Below are 14,396 nucleotides of genomic sequence, written 5' to 3'. Positions count from 1 at the left end.
AAGGAATGTCCACGTCGGTACAACACCCCCTCAACTAGCGTATACCTCGGAGCTTGATAAAGGACTCGTCGTGCGTCGTTGCGCCCTTCGGGTAATTTGCCCTCGACGAGGTACTCAGCAATGGGAGTCATCCAGGTCGGCCTGATGTCAATCATTTCAATATCTGCTCGATCTCCGTCTATGCTAGGTTTCTCCAAGAACTCAACTGGCACCAACCCCAGGGTTTCTGTCTCTCCTGAGGTGGCGAGCTTGGCGAGAGCATCTGCGTTGGCGTTCTGCTCCCGAGGTATCTGTTCGATCGACCCTTGCCCAAACGCAGACAGTTCAGATTTTACCTTAGCCAAATAGGAGGCCATCTTGGGACCCCGCGCCTGATACTCGCCTAGAACCTGATTCACCACGAGCTGGGAGTCGCTGAAGCATTGGACAGAGTTTGCCTTTAGCTCACTAGCTATCCTAAGTCCATCTAACAAGGCTTCGTACTCTGCCTCGTTGTTAGACGCCTTGAACCCGAACCTCAGCGCCGAGTGGAATCTATGCCCCTCTGGGGATATCAGAATGATTCCAGCCCCGGAGCCGTTCTCGTTAGATGAGCCATCAACGAAGATCTTCCACGATGAACCTGAGGAGGCGAGCTGATGTGAGTCTTCTGATCGGATCTCATGGAATCCCGCGCATTCTGCCACGAAGTCGGCCAAGGCTTGACTTTTTATGGTAGTTCGGGGAGTATAGAAAATCTCGAACTGACTGAGTTCGACCGCCCACTTTAGCAAGCGTCCTGAGGCTTCAGGCTTTTCCAAAACCTGCCTTAGAGGCTGATCGGTCATGACGTGTACAGAGTGGGAATGGAAGTATGGTCTGAGTTTTCGCGAGGCCGTGATTAGGCAGAACGCCAGTTTTTCCATCAATGGGTACCTTGACTCAGCTCCGAGGAGTCTCTTGCTGATGTAATAAATCAGTTTCTGAGCCTGGTCCTCTTCTCGCACCAGAACAGCACTAGCTGCGTCCTCAGTGACGGCCATGTAGAGGAAAAGAGGTTCTCCTACCTTGGGCTTTGACAGCACAGGCGGCTCAGCCAGGTGCGTTTTTAGGTCGAGGAATGCGCTTTCGCACTCTACTGTCCATTCGAACTTCTTGTTTCCCCGAAGCAGGTTGTAGAATGGTAAGCACTTATCGGTCGATTTGGAAATGAATCGGTTCAGTGCTGCCACCCTTCCTGTGAGGCCTTGGACATCTTTCCGCGACCTGGGGGAAGGAAGCTCGAGCAGTGACCTGATCTTGTCGGGGTTTGCCTCGATTCCTCGGGTATTGACTATGAAACCCAAGAATTTCCCCGATGCGACACCGAAAGTGCACTTCTGAGGATTGAGCCTCATGCCATATTCTCGCAGTATGTTAAAGCATTCTTCCAGATCGGTGACATGGTTGCTGGCAATCTTAGACTTGACAAGCATATCATCGACGTACACTTCCATGTTTTTCCCGATCTGGTCCGCGAACATTCTATTTACCAGCCTTTGGTAGGTAGCCCCGGCATTCTTAAGACCGAACAGCATGACCTTATAGCAATAGACATTAGTCGGGGTCATGAAGCTGGTATGATCCTGGTCTACTGGATTCATCGCGATCTGATTGTAGCCCGAGTACGCGTCCATGAAGGACATGAGCTCGTGCCCCGCCGTGGCATCCACCAGTTGATCGATCCTCGGTAATGGAAAGCAATCCTTGGGGCAGGCTTTATTCAGGTCGGAAAAGTCGATACAGGTCCGCCACTTCCCATTGGGCTTTGGAACTAACATGGGATTGGCAACCCAAATGGGAAATCTGGCTTCGCGGATAAAGCCACATTTTTTGAGCCGGGCTACTTCTTCTTCAAGGGCTTCGGCTCGGGTTGTCCCTAAACGCCTCTGCTTTTGAGACTTGGCCGGGACGCTTTTGTCTAGGTGGAGCGTGTGCATGATTACGCTCTGACTGATCCCTATCATGTCCTCGTGCGACCATGCGAATACGTCCAGGTTTTTCCGCAGAAACGCAGTCAGTTCCGCCTTTCTTCTATCGCAGAGGTTCTTTCCGAGCTTAACCGTTCGTGACGGGTTTTGTTCATCGATGCCTACCTCCTCGAGCTCTTCAATAGCTTGGAGCTCGGACCTGTCCTCGCCTACTCGGGGGTCAATGTCCTCACTTAGGGCGAGATTTTCATCTTCGGAAACCCGAGGTTTTTCAATCTCAGGAGCCGCCTTGGGTCCCTGAGAATCCTCTTCATCCTGAATGGCCATCGTCACCTGCCCGGGTTTAGATTTTCCCTTCATGGAAATGCTGTAGCATTCCCTGGCAGCAAGCTGATCGCCCTTGATAGTACAGATCCCTGTTGAAGTAGGGAACTTCATGGCGAGGTGCCGGACGGACGTGATAGCTTCGAAAGCAACGAGCGTAGGTCGGCCCAAAATTGCATTGTAGGCAGCGGAGCAGTCAATGACTACGAATTCGAGTAGTTTGGACACTGTTCGGGACTCGTCTCCGAGGGTGATCACCAACTCAATCGTCCCTATCGCTGCTGATCCTTCCCCTGAAAAACCATATAGCATCATCGAGGTTGCCTTCAGCTCGGAGACGGTCAGACCCATTTTTTCTAAGGTGGACCGGAATAGGAGGTTCACCGAGCTCCCATTGTCCACTAACACTCTCCTTACTCTCCGGTTGGCGAGCTGGACTGCTACGACCAAGGGATCGTTATGAGGGAATTGGACATGGCTCGCGTCTTCCTCCGTGAAAGTGATCGGTTGTTTCTCTAATCTTTGTTGTTTCGATTGACGCTGTTCCGGGACGAACTCCGCTCCATTGTGGGCCTTCAACTCATTCACATACCTCTTCTGGGCGCCTTTGCTCGTGCCAGCCATGTGTGGTCCTCCAGAGATGGTGGACATCTCCCCCTCGACCACGGGGGGAAGGACGTCCTGATCTACCCGAGGTCCAGGTTGACTGGCTGGGATCTCCGGAGCGGGTCGACTTGTCGGGACCCTGTTCCGCGAGTATTGCGACAACGGACCTGCTCGGATGAGAGTCTCGATTTCATCTTTGAGGTGCCTGCAATCGTCGGTATTGTGCCCGACGTCGTTATGAAAACGGCAGAATTTGGAAGCGTCTCTCTTTCCCTTGGGGTGTTTTATTGGCTCCGGCCTTTTCCAGGGGACTCGCGTAACGTTGGCCAGGAAAATATTCTCTCTGGTCTGGGTGAGCTCGGTATACGTTGTGAACACGGGCTTGAATTTATCCGTGGACTTATTCTTCTTTTGACCGTGCTGGTTGTTCTCACCATTTCCTTTTCTTTTGCCGCCACCGGTCCGGTTACTCTGCGCGACGTCGGGAGTCGCCACTACGATCTCTGTTCCCGTCCCAGCGGGCTTCTCGAGGACTTGGCTGGTCCCCGCGGCTGAAGCTTCAGCTTCTTCCAAGTTTATCCACTCTTGGGCTCTGTTAAGGAATTCACTAACCGAGCTGACCCCCCTCCTTTGAATATCCTTCCACAGATCTCCGCCTACTAGGATCCCGGTCCTCATAGCCATGAGTTTGGAGCTGTAGTCGGCGTCTCTGGCTCGAGCAGCGACATTTGCAAATCTGCTCAAGTAGGCTTTTAGCGTCTCTCCAGGTTGCTGTCTCACGTTAGCTAGGGAGTCGGCCTGGACTCGGGCGGCCTGAGAGGCGCGGAATGCCCTCTTGAAGTTAGCCGAAAAGGTCTTCCAGGAGCTGATTGACTGCCTTTTACTTTGCTTGAACCACTGCCTGGCAGGTCCAGTTAGGGTGGAAGGAAAGATCAAGCAACGAAGCTCTGGTCCGATGTTATGAGCCATCATTAGGGTGTTGAACATCCCTAAGTGGTCAGACGGGTCTCCATCCCCGTTGAACTTTGACAAGTGGGGCATACGAAAGCCAGAAGGGTATGCCGTTGCTGCTATATTGGGGGCGAAGAGCTCCATCTCATCCCCTGAATCATATTCGTCTTTTTCTTTTTCCGATAGGAGATTCTTCATCAGCTCCTCCATCTGAGTTAAGCGCTCTAGGGTCTTGTCCTGAGATCCTAGGTTATTCCGGGGCTGTTCACCAGCACCGGACCCGTTGTACATATTAGGCGGGTTGTTGTCCCTCCTATCTTGAGATAGGTCATTTGGGGCATTCCCGCCGTTACGTACTTCGGATCGGACCCCAACTGAGCGGGCCTGGCTACCATCCCTAACTCGATCCTCTCTGTGAGAGTTGAGGCGATCTCGAAGGTTGCCTCCATGGGTAGTATGGTGACTTTGTGTTGAACTTAGTCGCTGTCGCAGGTCTCCTCCCGAAAGATCACTCCGTGCACTACCGGTCCAGTGATTCCTGCTGGACAGGCTCGAGGTGCGTCTTTGGCGGCTCCGACCTGATCCTTCCCCCGGCACCCTGCTGCGCCGGGAAGGTTCAGCTGATGGCGGGTCTCTCCTACTATTTCCGTAGGTCGGGATGTCTCGGACGGGCTGAGGAGACGGGTATCTGATGGGAGAAGGAGGATGCCTGACCGGAGAGGCGATCCTAGTGCCGTCCGGACGGACTAAATTTGGTGGGGGCCTCTCGGCCCTGCCAGCTTGCTGGTTTCGCGCTGGGCGAGCTGGACGAGGAACTGGACGTTCTTCGGGGACGGGCTGACGTCTCCGGATCTCCTCGGCCCTTCTTTGGGAATTTCCTCGATCTCTTCTGGGCGTCCTCGAGGAAGGCTGAGAGCTAGGGGTTGACGTCCTAACCGAACGGCTGTACTGCTGCTGTTCGGTCCGAGGCATTTCCCTGAAGTTCGCCTCTTGATGGCGTGGTGAAGGGGTGGAGTTGGCTGCAGGGAGTCTACCCGAACGGCTATGCCTGGATCGATTACTCTGGCGAGACTTAGGAGCCTCACCTTGCCTCTCTCCAACGTTACCGTTGGTTGTGAGAGGGGGTAGTCGACTCAGAATATCCTGGATTTGCTGACCAGCTGCTGCTAGCTGGCTCCTCAGCTGAGCATTCTCCATCTCCACCGCAGTGTAATAACATGGATTCGGATTAGGCGGTCGGGGCGCCGAACTACCAGTGTCGTCTTGGCCGACTGGCTGCTTTCCTGGCCTCTGCTGGACTTCAGGAACTTGCTCATCAGGGAGGGCAACATGGCGGGCCTCCTGCCCATCATGTTGTTCTGTCTCGTTGCCATGTTTGGATCGAGTGGTCACCATAGTTGTATGTTTGTGGTAGTACTAATCGGACTTGCTCTCAATGAAAGCACCAAACTGTTGACGCGGTTCTTCGGCAACAGATAATTAAGAGAAGAAGAGAAAGAGATTAGTACTAAAAGTAGAACCGTCACAGATAAGAAATCTTTGGGGAAAGAACTAGGTGACTCGAGACACGTTTTTAAGTGGTTCGAAGGTTAAAATCCTTCTACTCCACTAGTCAATATTATTGATATTCTCTGGGTAATTGGTTTACAAAGTATATAGTTCTTCAAAGACTATTTTTCCCAACCCCTATCAACTCCCAGGGTCTCCATATTTATAGGAGAAGGCACCTGGAAGTTGGTAGGGAGGTCATCCCGTGACCTTACCATTTGTCATATCAAGTCTGTGATATTCATGATTAATTCCTAAACCTGACACACAAGTGTGGTCTAATCAGTATGGAAGGAGATAATGGGCCGCACGGCCCAACTCGTCCGTGGGTGTCTGAATACGCACGTTCCTGTTGCGTGTCCGAGAAGTCAGGGGGATATCGGACACGTGATGGCAGGAATATGCACGTTTATCTTGCGTGTTGACTTCCCATAGGGTCGGAGCTTCCTGAGAAGCTCGCTACCGGAGCAATCCATAACCCGAGCTTATCCGTCCGTGGTCGCCGGATGTTATTCCCAGCTCCTGGTGCAACAAGAGCGAGCTGGAAACAGGACCCCCTCGAGCTAGAAAGGGCCCGTCCTGGAAATAGAGCCTCTGGCCTGTGGGAGCCTCGGACTAAATCATGTTTAGTCCGAGGCTCGTCCTGCTGAACAGCCCGCGTGAAAACCAGGGCGTACATATTTGATTCAATATATATATATGTATGTGAAGAAGTAGATCTAGAAATCTTGTGGGATTAAATTAACAATTTTGATTGTTGTTCGGCTGCGTATAATCTCTAATTTGATCTATAAAAACCAACAAAGATTGCATCTTTTATTTCCTTAAAGAAAATGGGGCTTCTAAACTCCTATTTATCTCATCTGTTACAAAAGTATGAACCCCTTGTAATAATTCTTCAATTTGTTCTTCTGAAGGAGACGAGGAAGTGAAGAGGGAATTGTAGAACTTCAATGCGATCTCGTTGATCTCACTATCACTTGTGCACTATTTGTTATCATCATTGAAAAGGCATGTCATATATAAGATTAACAATGTTATTTTTCCATAAATGAAAGTTTTATATCCTAGCTTATCTTTTTTAATTGTATAGAGATTGTTATATATGATTTAGGGAATACTAGGTTATTATTGGATTTGTATCTTTATATTATAATTATTCATTGACTTTCTTTGGTTCCTATATACTTTTATGTCGCTCTCTTGCCTTTTTGATGAAAGAATTTTGTATTTTGGTCTGTTGTTCTTAGCTATTGAATTATGGATCGTTGATTCCAAAAGACTTCCTCTTTACGCAACAAATCCTCTAGTTTTCTTCCTATATGTCATAACTCACTAGGATCTTCCATATGTTTCTACGAATTCTGCAATCGGATAATATGTGAAATGGTTTCTTTGATGTCTTTGGATAAGGACCCAAAAATTTACTTGTGCCATTCGGATAGGTTAGATGTGCACGCCTTAATATCACTCATAGTTGGGAGAAGGGAGGAAGAAGAAGAAAATAGTTTCCGACACTTTTTTATAATTTCTTTACTTTCTGACTCGTTTGACCAAAGATTTTCAAATTTAAATCGAGATCTTTTTCTGTTTCTGAAATAGTCAGTCCCAGTTTTATTTTCTACGGTTATGAGAAAAGCTCTATGATCTGAATGATAGAAGTCTAGATGTGTTAAAGAGGCAGAAGGAAACCTCTCTTGCCACTCTTCGTTAACCATTGCCCAATCCAACCTCTCCTGTAAAAGACCATCCTCACAATATCTATGCCAAGTAAATTGATTACCTCTATAACCCAAGTGTTGTAATTCACATACCTCTAGTGTATTTCGAAACACTTCAATTTGTTGTTCGTTTTGAAGCCTTCCTCCATTTCTATTAGCTTGACTTAGAGTTTCATTAAAATCCCCCATCACTAACCATGGCCCATGTGCTACTATTCTCAAATGTTGTAACAACACCCATGTCATATGTCTATTGGATACTAGTAGGTCACCATAAAAGGCACTAAAATGTCAAGACAAATGTTGATTATCAAAACTTATAAAGAAACTTATGTGATTCGGGGATGATGATTGTACTGAGATCACTACATTTTCTTTCCATAACAGCATTAGCCCCCCGCCTAATCAAATCCTTGGAACCTCAAAATCATTATCATAAGAGAGATGCTCGCACATAGTTTCCACTTTATCATTAGTAAGCTTTGTTTCCATTAGAATTATTACTTCTAGTCTATTGTTCTTGACGAGGAATCTTACCTGCCTCATAGGTTCATCTAAATGAAGTCTCCTGACATTCCAACTAACAATGGACATATAGAGACAAAACGAATATGGGACTAATTGATTCTTTGAATCTAGCTTATGAACTCTACTAATTTATTTATAATTGTCGTAGGCTAGATAGATTATTTTTCATTTTAATGAATTAACAACTTTTTTAATAGTGATATCTTCTTTATCAGAATTAATAATAAATATTTCCTTCAATTTCCATAGAATATATTATAATAAATAGTCTTATATCATACTGATATCGTTTGTATTGCATTTTGAATTAGAATTAATGATTTTAAAATTTTGTAAATTATTATTTATTGGAAAAATAATTATTTTTATCAAACTTGATTTTTACTTTCACTATTCTTTAGTCCCTATCCATGGTCTGTTTTTATATCTAGTGAAAAATTGTCATGAGTTACTTATTTTTTGTATACTTGAAAGAATCTTATAATTGCTAATATTTTCTTTTAATGGGTTTTCTTTTAAAAATATTATTAGTTCTCAGTATAAATAACTAATTAATATTTTATTTTCTAATATTTAGTAGGCTCTTCTTTGACTCTTTGTTTGCTTTCTGTTTTTATTCATACTCTTTATTATTGTTTATTCATAAAAGATGACGCAATCCTCTCTTTTAGGCCAATAGTTAACCCCCCATAATCTTAAACCAAGGATTTCATATATCTAGAAAATATAACCCCGCTTCGCACAATTTTTTGTAATTATTAAAACATATACATATTTTAAAATACTTTTAGGAGATTGCTACAACATGGATTCTTTTTCACCCTACTCGTACAACATGTTCTTTATATGGACACATGAGGGCGTATTGATCACAATTTTTTTTCATAATGGTCTCCATTGTATATCAAAAGTTTTTGAAAAATTCTAAATAATTAAAGTACCGAAAACAAAGTTCAAAAAATTTGTTGTACGTGTGCTTTTATTTTTTTTATTATTATTATCATTATTATACGCTTTGCGTGATTTTTTTTATAACAAATCCAATTTATGTATATGAAAATTTATGTTTTGTGTAAGACTTATTTTGGGCGATTACCTGTTTGAACCCTTTAGTTTTAAAAATTAACTTTTAGAACTCGTGTTTTGTCAAAATGTTAAATATAGGATTGGATAGATCGATCATTTGAACATTGTATTTTGGCCGATTACCCTTTTTGACCATTTTTTTTATAAATTAACATTTGGACCATACATTTATTCAAAATGTCAAAAATTCTTTATAAAAATTAAATTTTATATAATTTATGTTTTTTGTAAGGGTTCACATCATTTTGAACCTTGTATTTTAGCTGATTACCCGTTGGGACCTTTTTTTTTTTAAATTAACTTGTGAACCTCAAGTTTTGTCAAAATGTTAAAAATAGGAATAGATAGATCGGTTATCTGAACACTATACTTTGGTCTATTACTCATTTTGACTCTTTATTTTTAAAAATTAACATTTGGACTATGTATTTATTCAAAGTGTTAAAAATTCTTTATAGAAAGTAAATTATATAAATATATATAATTTAAGTTTTACTTAAGGGTTCACACCATTTTGAACTTTGCATTTTAGTCGATTACCCGTTTGGACTGTTTATTTTTTAAAATTAATTCGTGGATCTTGTGTTTACTCATTTGGATAATTTATTGTTAAAAATTGATATTTGGATCTCGTATTTTATCAATACGTTATAAATAAAAACAGATAGATTTTTTATTTATTTATTATTATATATAGATATTTTTAATTGACATATATTATTATTATTATTAAAATAAAAAAGAGAAAAAAGAGAAAATAGATAGAGTTTTTTTATTAATTAATTAATACCCATAAATTAGGAAAATAAAATAAAAAATGAGAAAAGTTTACGGTTATTTATATTTATAATTTAACTAAACAATTGTCGTAAGTAAATATCTAATACAATTTGAATTCAAATTAAAAAAATGTGAAAAAAAAAAGAAAATAGAAAGTGTGCTTTAGAGCAATTTTAAAGTGTCACATTATATAAATATATTAGAAAATATTCCTGCCTTCTCGTAATTTTTTTTATAATAATTTTAAATATATATTTAAGGTAATTTTATATTTGTTTGATAAATATTATAATTTTAATTTATACATTTTGTAATTCAACTATATATATTTAACGTAATTCTATATATACACAAACTAACAATTCCAGATATACAGTTTATATATATAAACATATATTCATATATATATATATAGAGAGAGATAGAGAGAGTGAGAGAGAGATTAAATACCTTGAAACTTAAATTATTAATTATTACTCACTTGACTAATTGAGAGCCAAGTCATAAAGCTAAATAAATTCTTAAGCAAATTAATATTATTTTATATGTATTGATATTTTTAATTGTTAAGATATTTTGGTTTTGAATTTAAATTTTTTTTACGTTTTAATAGCTCTTTAAATAAATTTTTAATCAAATTAATATCATGTGTATATATATTGATGTGTATATTTATTGATATTTTTAATTATTAATATATTTTGCTTTGGAATTTAAAATTTTACCTTTTTGTTTTTTGTTTTTTTTAAAAGTTAGATATTTAAGTATTAATTAATAGCTCTTTATATTTTTTTTATCTATAAATATATGCTATTTTTAAACCACATTTTTTAAAACACATATATCTAAAATAAAAAAAAATATTTACGTAAAATACATTACTTCATTAATTTATAAAATATATATTTTTGAATGTACTAATTTATATATAGGCATAGTTAGTAGTTATGTTTTTTTTATTACTATATTTTTTTAATTTGTAAAATAGATAGAGTAAATAATATATCTTGTAAATATCTTATTTAAATTTAAAAAATATGTAACTACTTATTTAAATTATTATATTATTATAATCTATAAAATGAATATAAATTAGATTAAATGAGAAAATAGATAAAATATTTTAGAGCAATTTTAGAGTGTCACATCATCTCTTTGAAGCTCTCCTTTATATAATATATAGATTATTATAATCTATAAAATGAATATAAAATTAGATTAAAAGATAAAATATATAGTATTTTAGAACAAATTTTAGAGTGTCACATTATCTCATGGAAGCCTTCCCTTATATAATATATAAGTAATGTTAGATATACACTCTAATTGCACACACTTTTTAGACACTATGATGTATATTCAATTTTAGCCATAGATATTCTTAAGTGGTGACCGCATCACTTTTGATTATGTGGTTGAGATTAAATACATATCATTGTATGTAAAAATTGTGTGCAATTTAAGTGTGTTCCAATCATTACTCATAATATATATATATAGATTAAAATAATAGAGTGTCTATTTTTTTCCAAACTAACTATATATCACCACACCATATAATTTTTTATATAGCGCTTCAAATATTTTATTTTATTTGTATATTATGTAGTACATATTTGTAGTTTTTTTATTATTTTATTATTTGTTAGTTTATTAGGTATTTAATTCAAAAAAATATCTTATTTAAATATATGAAGAAAATAACGTTTGATGTAGTTTTTGTTAGTTTATTAGATATTTAATTAAAAAATATCTTATTTAAATATTTAAACAAATAAAATTTAAATAATTAATAAAAAAAATAAATAAAAAATTATATTAAAGAAGAAAATAAAAAAAATAATTTAAATTAATTTTAGAGTCTCTCATCATTTCTTTGAAGCTCTTATTTATATAATATATAGATATAGATTACTTTATTTGAGGGCATAAAATCTTTTAACTGTGTACGTGTATAGTATATGTGTATGTTTCATTTACCGTATCAATTACACCCCATTGTCCAAACTCTTAGCCAATTGATACTGTTTAATTACTTAATATTAAACTACAATTAAAATAACTATAATCATGCTATACTCATGAATGATATGATTAAATGATTTCAACAAAACTTGCATCTCTCAGCTGTAATCTTTTCCTTGCCTTTCCCGAGTACCTAGTTTTTTGTGCTAAAAATAGAATACATATAGTGAAACATTATAAAAGAAAATGTGATATGGAAGATTGAAAAACATATTAATCATCATGTCAAGTTTGATACTTTTGAAGTGATTGAAAATCTACTCTACTTTTATAATTATAAAGTTAAAAATAGAAAATTCTTTATTCCTTGTTTTCTGGGAATCTGGTTTTAGAAAGAAAAAAAAGCATTTCTATCCAGTACCATCAAGATAACACAAAGTAACGGGCTAAATCTCTATTTCATAAAACAAACCATACTCAATATACATATATTTTTTATATTATAGTCATCAACACTTGTACATCTAATATAAGCAAATTTATCTTATTTTGTTTTTATTATATTAAAATTATTTCTCCATATAATAAAAATTGTTTATACTTGTAGGGGATAAATTTAAATAATATTGCTTTATCATAAAAGCTTAATAACCATAGTTGTTATTATATCAATCCAAATATAAGCATTTTACATAATCTAACAAACACGATAAAATGAAGGAAGGAAGAATGAAAATAAGATTCATATACTTAATACTATTCCTGAAAATTATAATAAAACCCAAAAAACGATCTGACAAAATTCAAACTAAAGAAAACATTATTCATTTCTTCTTCTTTAAATCATTCCCTTTATGGTTTAGGGATTTTTATCTTGTCTTTTTTGTGAGAAAGCTCCTCTTGGGAAGAGATTGTAAGGGCTACTTGGTGGATTGGGGTATGTGCTTCTTTGTGATGCTTCTTGATCTGGATTGGAGTGTTTTTATCATTGCCCAATGTTATATCATTTTGCTTATTGGTCTTCATATTTGCCATGGCACCCTCTGAACATACATGTCTGCTGGTGGGTATTGGGTTTTGTCCTATATTTTTTGCAAAAAACAAATTATAAATCAGTGAGAAATATTTTTTTTAAAGTTTTGAGTAATACAGAAAAAATATTTACCTATTGTTCTCGATTTTTGGCACTTGACCAACGATTCCAAGGATGAGGGTTGTGCGCAAGATAAAGCAGCTTGTTTAGTATGTTGTGCTATAGTTTTTTTCCTTGATCAATAGGCCACATGAGAGAGTGAGGAGGTGGTTGGAATCATATTCGTCAAACCAGTTGTTTTTAATGATTCGTCATATTGTAGGGTTGGATTATGACCCATATCGATTGCTTCTCTAAGAGCTCAACAATCATTATGAAAATGATCTAGATAGCCATAGTAATAACCAAATGTAGAGAGTCGCACAAACTAGAAGGAGACCCCTATTTTTTCCTTTTCTTTGTTTAGATTAAAAAAAATTCCTCTTGACAGTGGTTCAAAGAAATCTAAAAGTACCCTTAGTCGCAAAAATGTATGCCGCCTATTTGGATCAAATTCATGGAATTTGCCAACAAAGTTAGCTATCTTTTCCACTAGTGGTTGCGCTAGTGGTGAGGATATATTTCGCAATGGGATTCCATGAATTTGAATCTAGAAAGGAATATGCTGGAAGTCCTCTGCAGAGATCTGATATGTCCCATTTGAGTCGATCAAGATGAAGATATTACCCGAAAAATATCACGGTTGACCCTTTAGGATTCTATTAATCAATGTCTTTGACTCGATGGTGATTATGAAAATGAGGTCTATATAATCCTCAATCATCGCCACTTACTTGTCTTGCCATAGTGCCTCGAAGAAGCTCTTTGGATTTTTCTTCTAGAATGACTTGTTCGTTAACATTTTTCCAAAGACAAAATTTGGAGAGTCAATTTTTTCAGATTCTGTGGTAAGAAATGTAGAAATTACTTCTAATTCTTGAGGATGAAGCTCTAGAAAATTTGTAAGACTGTGGTTTGGAGAATTTATCTTTTAGGTAGTAAGGTTTGAAGTACAGATATTTGTGTATAGCTGCAGCGTTTGGATAAGATGATTTATATATAATGGGCTCCTTAGGACGTAGTGTAAAGAAATTTGATTTTGAATCATTTTGAATATGGTAAAAATTCTCATTAAAGGATATAATAATAGAATATTTGTTTGGTAATAATATAATATTTGTTTTGTATCTTATCCTCAATTTATTAGTGAGTTCTTTGAGGAAAATTACTGTGCGAAAAATCCTACACTTGGCCTGCTATTATAAATGTTCAGATCCTACAGATCAATTATTATAAATATTATTTCCTCAAAAGTACTTATCTTACTGTTAGAGATAGTCACGATTAGTTAGCTTATTCCTTTTCTGTTGTCTGTTAGGAATTAGTTGCAACTTTATACAGTTTGTTATTTCTGTTTTCATTTTGGTTATAACAGATTGTATCAGAACATCTCAATATATATCAAGGACAAGCCTTCCTATTGAAAGGTTGAGCTTCATTCAGTTTTACTTCTCTTCCATTTCTAAAACGTAATATGGTATCAGATGCTTAGGTGTTAATGGCGTCCACAGACTCATCATCCTCCACTCGAAATGACAACCCAGAGGCTCCGATCGCTGGTCCTGAAGCTCCACCGGCTGCTCCTCGAACTACCAATCAACAAGCTCCACCGGCTGCTCTTCCCAGCAACAATCTTCTCCCACTCACTCTGCGTCTCAATCGCTCCAACTACACATTCTGGCGATCACTTGTCTTAGCAGCCGTTCGTGCATACAATCTCGATGGCTACATACTTGGAACAACTCCTCCTCCACCTCAGTTTCTTGCAGGTGATGTTCCTAATCCCGATTTTCTGCAATGGCTACG

The sequence above is a fragment of the Humulus lupulus genome, chromosome 3 (genome assembly GCF_963169125.1).
Source record: "Humulus lupulus chromosome 3, drHumLupu1.1, whole genome shotgun sequence".
Classification (NCBI taxonomy): Eukaryota; Viridiplantae; Streptophyta; class Magnoliopsida; order Rosales; family Cannabaceae; genus Humulus; species Humulus lupulus.
The sequence above is the reverse complement of the archived record's forward strand: the minus strand, read 5'-3'. Positions refer to the sequence as shown.